The following is an 8,811-nucleotide window of genomic DNA, read 5'->3' as shown; positions in this document are numbered from 1 at the left end:
GTCCCTCTTCCCCAGTCTTCCCCTTGACATATCAGACCCAAATGCCATATACACTTCCAGTCTGCCTCAGAATCTACCCACTTGGTTCTTTCTCCTTGGGGCTGTGTGCAGAGCTCTTGTTTACCCTGTAGATAAGCAGAGCCCAGGTCTGGTCAAAGGGAGGTGACCACATGGCCGTGAACCGGGCAGTGGTGGAAAATCCCAGCCTGGCCCCAGGCTGCCGGGCCCAATGCCACCCGCAAGCGCCTTCCCAACACACATAGGAAACTCCTGGGGATAGAAGACCCCCGTTTATTTAGCTTCAGCCTGAAGGACTACCCTTCCTCTGGATGGAAGACAGTGGGTGGGCGTGCCTGCCCGGGTCCTTCTACCACATCACATTCTACCAGACCCCTTCAGGGTCTGAAAAGGGGTCAGCAGACATTTTCTGAAAAGAGCCAGAGAATGAATATCTCAGACTTTGCAGACCAGATGGCCTCTATCACAACTACTCAGTTCCACCCTTGTAGAAAGAAAGCAGTAGAAAGATGACAATGAATGGGCGGGGCTGTGCATTCCAGTGAGCCCTTATTTATAAAAACAGGTGGCTGGCCTGATTGGGCTTGAGGACAGTAATTTAGAACTTGGCCCTGCCAAGTCCCCACAGAGTCCACTCCACCCCCGGGACAAAGAGTTCTAGAGCAGCAGTTCTCAATGTCGGAGTGATTTAGCCCCCGGTAGGGGACATCTGGCCAGGTTTGGTGACATTTCTGGGTGTCCCATCTGGAGGAGGGTTACCACTGGCATCTGGTGGGTACAGGCCAGGGATGCTGCCCAGCATCCTACAGTGCACAGGGCACACAATGAGGAATTACCCAGCCCAGCATGCCCATAGTGCCCAGGTTAAAACACCCTGCTCTAAAGCGGTGGCTCTCAGAGTAGGGTCATTATCATCTGGGAAATTGGTAGAATGGCAAATCATCTACCCGTCCCCTGCACTGAATAGGAAACCCTGAGGGTGGGGCCCAGCAATGTGTGTTTTGACAGGCCTTCCAGGTGACTCTGATGCTTGCTAAAACTTGAGAACGCTGCTGAAAGAGACCAAGGGGGCTGAAGGAGAGGGAGAGAAGGAAGGCAGGACGGGCAAACTCAGAACCCCCACCATATGCCAGGCTCTGAGCCAGGTAGGGGCCTCCAGGGCAGTGAGACATTGACAATTAGGAGACACAGAGAGAAGCCTCAAGGTGGCAGCAGGTGGAATGGAGGAGCAGGGAGGGGGCCAACCCCAGACACAGGGTCCAGGCGAGGCTCCCAGGATGAGAGGGCTCAGCTAAGTCTAGAGGAGATGGAGGAGATCCCAGACCAAGGCGGGTGAGGACAGCAGTCTGGGCGGGGAGAACAGGGTGACATAGAAAGGCAGGGAAACCAGAGAGAGAGAGAGAGAGAGAGAGGAAGAAAGGGAAAGAGGGGAGGAAAGGAAAAAGAGCGGGGAGGGGGATAGAGAAAGGGAGAGAGAGAGAGAAGAGGGGTAGAGAGGAAGAGAGAAAGGGAGAGAGAGAGAGAGGGAGAAAGGGGAGAGGGAGAGAGAGAGGAGGAGGAAGGGTAAGAGACAGGGAGGGAGAAAGGGGAGAGGGAGAGAGAGAGGGGGAGGAAGGGTAAGAGACAGGGAGGGAGAAAGGGAAAGAGAGACGGAGGGAGAAAGAAAAAAAGAGAGAGGGAGAGGAGGAGAAAGAGAGAGGGAGGGAGAAAGAGAGGGAGAGGGGAAGGATAGAGAGGAAGAGAGAAAGGGAGAGAGAGAGGGAAAGGAAGGGGGGAAAGAGAGAGCAAGGAAGGGAAAGAGACAGAGCGGGAGGGAGAGAGAGGAGAGGGCCTAGAGAGGGAGAGATAAAAAGGGAGAGAGGGAGGGAGGGAGAGTAGGGGAGAAGAGAGAGAGAGATCCCTCTGGGAAACTGCAAGATGTTTAGCAGCCTCTAAGAGGCAGGGTTGTGGGGTGGGAGTTGGAGTGAAGCCAGACAGAGTGGCAACAGCCAGGACAGAGGGGCCCTGTTGTTGGCCAAGCAGCTCACAGTGGTTCTCAGCCCCTACTCAACCCACGAATCACCTGGGGAGCCTTAAAAAAAAGTAGCCAATGCCCCAGTCTCATTCAAGATCCACTGAGTCAGAAAGTGACTAGAAGACTCGCAGGGCGACATTAAAATGTTCTTAAAACTCCCAGGTAATTCTTCTGGACCCCCAGGGTGGAGAGCCCCTGAGCTGTAGCTGAGGAAAGAGGGAAGACATTCCCTCTATTTTCCTTTGATTCTCGAGGCACTCCATTTTAAAAGTAAGAAAATCAAGGCTCAGAGAAACTAAACGACTTCTGCAAAGTCACAGAGCAAGTTGCTGATGGGACTGAGATCTCAGAGACACAGGACACAAAGATCCCGGGGCAGGCAGGAAGAGCCCAGCAGAGCTCCTTTGTCCAGCTCTTTGGGGTGGGGTGGGGGGCTTAGTGACACTGCAGTGGTGGACTGCAGAAAGATGATGGAGGAAGGCTCAGAGGATCTTGACTTATATCCAACCACGGAGCGAACAGCCTGGGCTTGCAGAGGCCTGGGTTCCCCAGTCAGTGGCCTTTCGCGACTCCTCTCCCAAGTGGCACAAAATGGGCCCTGCATCCACTCCTTCCCCCAAGCCTCTCTCTACAGGTTGGACCCAGGCATGCTTCATTTTTTGGTGAGGTTGGTTCCATTTTGCAATGACAAATGCTTCCCTGGGCGACGACAGCTAAGGGGCTGTTGGAAGCTCTTTGCGGTTTGCAAAGCGATTTCACTCAACGTTAAGAGGCCTCCCGTGTGCTGGCTCTGTGTTCAAATGTGGATTATACAGGTGGTCAGCTTTCCAGTGTAAGAGATGGGAATGTAATGAGATAATAATGCGACCAAGGGTAGTCCCAGGTGTTCCAAAGGGTACAGGTAGATGAGGAGGATGAGCCCCCAGGAGTGCACGCAGACTCAGAAAGCTGCTGGGAGGAGGGACAGCTTGAGAAAGGAACAGCAGGGCCCCCAGGTGGAAGAGGAGGAAGGGGAAGAAAGGCCTTCTGCATAGTCTTATTTACTTCTCACCACAATCCTGAAAGGTAGAGCTATTGTCTCTGTTTTATGGCTGAGAAAACTGAGGCTCAGAGAGGTTATGTAACTTACCCAAGGTCACACAGCAAGGACCTGGCAAAGCTGAGACTCAGGCTCCTCAGGAAGAATCCCATGCCCTCTGCTGGCAGCATGGAAGTGACTAGAAGTCAGGAGAGGACTTGGAGCACGGCTTTTACGTTAAGGGCCTGCAGAAAAGCAGATAGCCATCCAGTTACTGCAGTAGCCAGAATATTTCCAGCATCCCTCCCCATCTTAATTTTTATAATTTCTCCTTCAGGGGAAGATCAGCCAACTGAGGCAATTATTCCAAGTTTCAAATAGACATAACCCTGGGAGGTGAGAATTCTTTTTTTGTTGCTATTTGTTTGTTTTGAGACAGAGTCTCGCTCTCTCGCCCAGGCTGGAGTGCAGTGGCGCGATCTCAGGCTCACTGCAAGCTCCGCCTCCCGGGTTCACACCATTCTCCTGCCTCAGCTTCCCAAGTAGCAGGGACTACAGGCGCCCGACACCACGCCCAGCTAATTTTTTTATATTTCGTTTAGTAGAGACAGGGTTTCACCGTGTTAGCCAGGATGGTCTCGATCTCCTGACCTCGTGATCCGCCCACCCTGGCCTCCCAAAGTGCTGGGATTACAGGCGTGAGCCACCGCGCCCGGCCGAGAATTCTTGTATAAGTCTTTTCTTCGTGAGGGACTTCACAGAGGACTCCAAGATAACCACTCCTGTTCTTCTCCCCAGCCCCTGCCTGCCCCTGCTGATATTCTAAACTGGAAAATACTTCTGATTTGAATATTCTCCCTGTGTAAATTTTCTTCCCTGGCATACTTTCTCCTAGATTTCAAAAAGGAACCAAAGATGTGTATCTTTGCAATTTAATTAAAATGCGTTTGCTCGCTGGTTAATAAAGACAAGCTTCACCACTGCTCACACCTTTTTCTGTGCATTTTTCCAGCCGTTTGAATCATCCCCTCGATGGATAACTGGGCCAGGCAGTTATCCAAGGTAGAGGGGGACCTGTGCTGCCAGAAATGCAGCGACCAGGGCCCCCAACTGCCTGAATGATGCCAGTACAGGACTCCCTAGTTGGGACCCAAATGAAACAGAAAGGAGGACATGCCGGGTGCATTAGATGAGCAAATAGTACAAATGTCATTCACTCTCTACACAGAAGGAAATTGCCCAAGCAGCGGATGGTTCCCTTAATGAGTGGCTTTGAGATCACGGGAGAGAAAAATGGAAAGAGTGAGCAGCCACTGTCTCCCAGGCAGCCCTTCCCGGCCAGCCCCTTGGGGAAAAAAAGCACAGACTCCTGGAAACAGCGGAAGTGTGGGATCTGCACAGCCTCCTGGAACAAAGAGGGTCAGAAAAGAGGTCAGCAGTCCGTGTCCCAAAGTACATCCTTCCTGGATAATTTTCTTTATCCAAGCTGACTCACACACCCTCACCCAACCCCACCCAACCCCACCCAGGACTCCCAAACCAGCGGGTCCTTTATGTGTTTTCTTAGAGTGCAGGAGGTAGGGAGATAGAGCACCTTGAGCGGCCTGAGTGGTCCAGCCAGCCCCAAGTTCAAGTATGGCCTTCACTTCAGACTTGGTTCTTAAAAGAGCATATTTTCTAGAAAAGTGGAGGAGGAGGAAACGTGAGGCCAGCAAATAGGAGGCAAGTCAGAGAGTGGAGGCAGCCAGGCGGGTCCTAACAGAAAAGGGGGGGCAAATCCTCACATCATCAAGCCCTGTTTGTCTTCAGCACAGGCAATGTATTGGGGCATGTTCTTCACTTCTCGGAGCTCCACATGCCTCGTCTGTGGAATCGGTCAGTTATAGTTCCTCCCAAGCCGTACAGGTGCTAAGGGGCTCCCACACCTGAGTACACAATAAAGGCTGCTCCTCCCTTGCTCCATCCTCCTCCATCACAGGCGCCTGGTAATTTCTCCCGCGTGCTTCTGCTTTGCAGAAAATTCCTATTAGTCCTTAGCTTTCCTGGGAGTGGATGGCTCTCCCAACCAAGTGAAAAACTACTGAAGGCCGGGCGCGGTGGCTCACACCTGTAATCCCAGCACTTTGGGAGGCCGAGGTGGGCGAATCACCTGAGGTCAGGAGTTCAAGACCAGCCTAGCCAACATGGTGAAACCCCCGTCTCTATAAAAATATAAAAATTAGCCGGGTTTGCTGGCAGGCGCCCGTAATCCCAGCTACTCCGGAGGCTGAGGCAGGAGAATTGCTTGAACCCAGAGGCGGAGGTTGCAGTGAGCCGAGATTGTGCCACTGCACTCCAGCCTGGGCAACAGAGCGAGACTCTGTCTCAAAACAAAACAAAACAAAAAACTACTGGAGGTCAAGGACTGTTTTAAATTCCCCACTGTTGCACAGCGTATTCAACCCATATCTCAACCAACTTAATATTTCCAGAGATATACACATATTAGTGGCTCAATAGATAGATACAGTGGAGATACCAAAGTATACCTATTGAATGAATCAGTGAGTGAATGAATGAATGAATGTAGCCTCCGTGTAGCCTCCTCCCCAGGGTCCTTTCTCTGGGCCTTTGTAGCCCAGAGCTCTGAGTAATGGCTCCAGTGGGGTGGGCCGCCAGGCTGCTGTCCTCCAGATAGAAGGGGCAACAGCACGTCCAGAAGCTCCCCAGGGTAAACGCTGACACAATGCCCACAACAACACTGGGAGACTCTTTTGTCTCATCTGCCCTTTGTCCGTGGTTCATGTGCCCTGGGGCTGCTAGGAGCCTGTGCCGTTGCTAGGGAACCACCTCACTGATCATTCAGGAAAGGAAGACCTACAGCCACCAAAGGTCAGAGGCCCAGTTCTGCTCCCTGCTGCTGAGAGGACCCTGCGGCGATTTGTGATGAGACCAAATGAGCCCTCACCTGGACCATCGCTTGTACTAACTGAGAGCTTTGTCCTGTGCCCAATACAGTTTACCCACGGGATGAAATTAGAAGCCCAGGTTCTCCTGGAAAGGAACAATGGCTTCCAGTCCCTCCCCTCCAGGGAGAGACAGCAGTGACTGCTCAGTCCTGTCTAATGAAGGAAGTGATGGCCAGGCCACAGCCTCAGGGAGGCTGGGAAGTGTGGAGTGGTGTTTTTGCCCTGATGTGTGATCCCCAAGGGAAATGGATAAATGAGTTTTCCCACTCCCTTTTCTTCTTTAAATATTTTCTTAAGAGACAGAGTCTTGTTCTGTCACCCAGGCTGGAGTGCAGTGGCGTGATGATCATGATTCGCTGCAGCCTTAACCTCCTGGGTTCAAGCAGTCCTCCCACCTCAGCCTCCCTAGTAGCTGGGACTATAGGCACGAGCCACCACGTCCAGCTAATTTTTTAATTTTTTGTAGAGATGGGGTCTCACTGTGTTGCCCAGGCTGGTTGTCTTGAACTCCTGGCCTCAAGTGATCCTCCTGCCTCTGCCTCACAAAACATTAGGACTATAGAAGTAAGCCACTATGCCTACCCCCTCTCCCTTTTTAAAACCACTAATTCTCCACCAGGGGTGATTCTGACTCCCCGTCCTCCCCAGGGTCATGTGGCCACATCTGGAAACATTTTTGATTGTCACTCAATGCTGGTAAGATTCTCCAAGTCATGACAAAACACAGATATCCTTATAAATGATCCCATCACCAGGAATTTGTTTTTTAAATCCTTACAACAGCCTAAAGTGTGGTCATTATTATCCCCGTGTTACAAATGAGGAAACTGAGGCACAAAAGGGCTTGTTGAAGAGCACGGTTGCAGGTGAGGTTCCCGGAGAAGCAGAACCTGAGACAAAGCTCCGTGTGCAGGACTGCCAGGAAAAGACGGGAAACACTGGGCTGCGATGCCGTCTTAAAGAAGGTCTCAGTCGACCCTGAGGAGTTTTGGAGCTGAGCTGACCCTTTGGAGTTGTCTCAAGTTGGGTAGAGGGAACCAGGCCTTTATACCCTGGCTTGGATCAGTCCCTGATCACAGGCTGCCCTTGGAAAGAGGCATGACTTTGGGACAGGCCTTTTTTTTTTTTCAGGTGAGGCAATCCAAGGCTGACAGCTGAAAGCCACCTCTGGCGGAACTCCCAGGACCTGGGCAAGTAAGTCCTTCATTCCTGAAGAGGAGTCTGTGTGCATTTCACAGCATCTACCAGTCACTTCACTAATAAGGCCAGAGGTGGAATTGTGTCCAGATCCTCTGCTCACCCCCTTCCCTTTGCCATCAAGTCTCTGTCCTCAGCCTCTGATTTACAAGGGGACCAAGAGGCCCCAGGAAAAGAACTCAAGTAACCTCCATGACTGGAGTTTCTAGCTGGACTAGAACTCAGCTGCAGGAGTGAGGACTGGACAAGAGAAGCCCAACAGTAGGGCTTGGGACGGTGCAGCTGCAAGGCCCAGAAAGGAAGAGAACTTGCTCCTGGTCACAGGATGAACCACCTTTTACACCCTCAGACCCCACAGTCTGACTTGGCCCCCTGCACTCTCTCCCCTTCCAACCCCTACAGACCCTTACAGGATGGTTCCATCTCATTGCTGCAGGACTCAGAACCTAGAATTTACGTAATCATGGGATTTTTCGCGCTGGAAGTTAGTAATCTCCAGTGTTTTCTCCTGAGGAGTTGAAACCCAGGTGTGCACCGTGCGTTCCCAACAACACGGGAGTAACTCCTCTGGGGACACAAAGCTGGAGGTGCCACTGGAACCCAGGTCTCCCAACTCCAAGGTCCTGGAACCACGACATGCTGCTGCAGGCAGCAAGACAGACAGACAGTGCTGCTTTACCAGGCACCACCCTGCCCTTTCCTCTCTGTGCCCAGCCTCCCGTACTCCTCAAACAGTGCGGAGGTGAACAGCTCCTCTTCGCCCCTGTGCTCTGCTCATTCCTGCTCATTCTCAGGTCCCCTGTTCCCTACCAGGCTTTTTCAGACCGCCCCCTTCCCGCCCCCACCACCATCACCACCACCCAGGCTAGGTCAGCTTCCGCCCCACTCCTCGCTTTATTTTCCCATGACATCCTGTAATGATCCATCATGCATATTACTGTTATGTGGTTAATCAACCACTGTGCAATTGGTTAATATGTTCGTGGTTAATCAACCACTGTGCAATTGCTTAGTCAACGTCTATCTCATTAGAATATAAGCTCCCATGACTGTGAGACCAGAGCTGTGTTATCCACCAGTGTGCCCTCTACCACCAAGAATGACTGAACTAATGAAGAGTCCATGCTGTCTTATATGTTCTCCAATTCTTAGCCACAGTTGTCCTGACTTCTTAGACAAACGTCAAATGCCTCAAAGGCACAGAATGAGATTTCATGAGTGTCCCCACCTCCTGAGCACCTAGTCCAATGTCAAGCACAGAGTGGCCAATCACTGATTGATTGATGACTGCTTGCTGCCTGAACCTCTGGAACACCCCCGTCAGGAAAGGGAGTGAGGGATTCTTGTGCTTCTCCAAAGACGGAAGGGCAGAGGCCTCAGAAATTTCTGGACTGAGCCTCGGCGGAGGGGAGGAGGTAATTAGCTCAAATCACATTAACGTGGTTCTCAGGAAATGGCTGCTGAATTAGACATTCCAGCCACAGCAGCTGCCTCTTTTTAATAGGACATTAATGCTCATTGTGAGCAATTACTGTATTTGCAATGGTTTCTTAATGTTCAGCTTCTGGAGCCCTGAAAGGAAAGGGCTTTGTGTTTCCAGTAACCAGCTCTCCACT

The 8,811-nt window shown here is 51.6% G+C and overlaps 1 long non-coding RNA gene across 1 annotated transcript in view; it reads right to left on the bottom strand.

The window, feature by feature from the left end:
* LOC105534445 overlaps positions 1 to 8,811 on the bottom strand; it is a 104,157-nt gene that overhangs the window by 61,208 nt on the left and 34,138 nt on the right. The gene's annotated exons all lie outside the window — the stretch shown is intronic.

Source organism: Mandrillus leucophaeus, unplaced genomic scaffold (assembly GCF_000951045.1).
Source record: "Mandrillus leucophaeus isolate KB7577 unplaced genomic scaffold, Mleu.le_1.0 Scaffold135, whole genome shotgun sequence".
Classification (NCBI taxonomy): Eukaryota; Metazoa; Chordata; class Mammalia; order Primates; family Cercopithecidae; genus Mandrillus; species Mandrillus leucophaeus.
Note: the sequence above shows the minus strand (reverse complement) of the source record. Positions and strands in the feature narration are given on the sequence as shown.